This window comes from Pundamilia nyererei, unplaced genomic scaffold (assembly GCF_000239375.1).
Source record: "Pundamilia nyererei isolate P.nyererei 1_Seehausen unplaced genomic scaffold, PunNye1.0 scaffold00085, whole genome shotgun sequence".
NCBI lineage: Eukaryota > Metazoa > Chordata > Actinopteri > Cichliformes > Cichlidae > Pundamilia > Pundamilia nyererei.
In genome coordinates, this window is record NW_005187486.1 from 356241 (window position 1) to 358427 (window position 2187).

The following is a 2187-nucleotide window of genomic DNA, read 5'->3' on the forward strand; positions in this document are numbered from 1 at the left end:
CAAGGTTCCAGGTAGAGCTTCAATATGCAACAAGAAGAAATGGAGTGAGACTAAACATTTTTTAATTGGTCTTAAACTTTTGTTTAGTAATGTTTAAAGAACAATAAAACTGTTGAACTGTTTACAGCCAACAGGTGGAAAAAAGTCACAGAGTAAAATTGTGTTTTAGAAAACAAATTTCACAACACAAAGACTTTAGACCTTCCTGGCGTTGACACACAGAGGTCAGAGGGATCTTCCAGGAGTGGCGATGCTGGTCGTTTAATTTCAAACCTGTTGCTCTGGAGCGAGTTATCTAGATAAGACGAAATCCTGAGTACTGGCCTCAGGTGTCTGCCACCATGTTTCAAACTGGTTTTAAAATCTATTTCTTTCATTATTCTGAACTGGTTCTAGACTGGGACAGTTGCTGTGAATTTATAGATCAAAGTTTAGTCCAGTTGTACAAAAATGTTTCCTACAAGCTAAATATTCTCCAGCCCAAAGTCAAGAGTGCTGCGGCTGACCTAAAAACCAAAGAAATCTCATGGGGCCCATCCAATCTTAACCTTCACTCTAACCAAAATACAAGAGAAAGTGAAAGTGATGTATTTCACTGAAAATTGCATTTAAAAACAAACCACACATGCTGTTGGCTATAAAATACTAAAACTACTCAGTCATAAGTGTTACCAGGTGAGACATGAGTAATATCACCAACAACTACCATACTGCCTGTAAATACATTTATATAAATATGTTACTGTACATACTCGAGTAATGCCAAAAGTTGAAGTCTTTGAATGTCAGGAAAATAAATCTGTTTGATCAAATACAAACAGGTGAAGTTTTATATTTTAAGACCTACTGCTCTCTTATTTAAACGTCAGTTTTATATCATCACATTAAAGGTACTTTTTTCTTTTCTTTACACATTTACAGAGTTTTAGCACTTTTTGTCGTCTTTGGTCATTCGCAGTGTTTGCCGGTTATTCTGAGCTTTCACTGGCTGTGGGTTCAACCTCGGGCCTGTCAGTGACTTTTAGAGGCTTGAAAAGTGAAGCACAAAAGGGTTGATCTGCTTTTCATCTGACCAAGCCTTCACCTGCTGTGAAAGGAAGTAAAAAGCCTACTCACTGAGTTATCAAGGAAAAGAAATACTGAAATCCTCTTGACGTTTTCCCTTTTTTTTTTTAGGTGGAATAAAGAAAAAAGCGTGTGGTAGCTCTTGTATCGCCTGAGCCATCTTTTCAGACGAGAGAAGAGATATTAAAACGTGACGATGGAGATGGTCGTGGGTTTAACCAGCATCATGGCGGTGAAGGAACCTCCTAAATCATTCATATAAAACTCAAACAGCCAGCTGGTTTTTCTATGTTTTTATTCTGTGAATAAATATCTGGGCCGCCTGCATTTGCTCAGTGAGCTGCAGCAGCTTTACATACACATGAAGAAGAAACAGAACGACACCAAACACGTTACATTCAGAATACTTTGGACTTGGATTTGGATCAGTTCACCTCATCCTACAATCACATCATCTTATTGCTACTAGTGTCAAAAATATTGGTGTTTTGTGCTTCCTTTAAGTTCCTTTTTTAATTTGAAATGTAAACTGGATGAACTGATCCAAACCTGAGGAAAAAACAAAAACTGTTTGTGGATTTTCTAAGTTGTGGATTACATTACAGACTGTCTGGTTCAGTTTGTTTGCTCAAAAAGAAGTAAAAACAGTCAAGCGTGCTTCAGACACACAAAAACACATCTGCTTTTCAAGTATGACTGCTCCTCCAAAATAAAAGCCTTTAAATTTGAACAGCAGAAAATGAGAGGATCAACAAAGAAAGCAGTTCACTGGTTGTTAAACGAATGCTGGATGTGTTTAATTCCAACTTTAACTAGCTTAAAATGCAGGATTAATTAAGATGTAGATCCGAGGACTTACATGTGGAATTTTCACGTCTACAGCAGGAAAGAAAAAAATAAAGTACTCAAGCAGTTTCTTTTAATTCTCCATTTAAATAACACTGCATTTAAATGTTGTTTGGGGGGATTTTACAATTTGTGTCTAGAAACTACAGAGGCTGTCGTCAGACACTGGTAGAATTACCAATAAAGTTTTAAAAAGAAGTTCAATGAGGAGAAAGATTAAGAACCATCTATAAGATATATAGATGATTTATGAAGTCAAAAGAAAAGTAAGGTGAA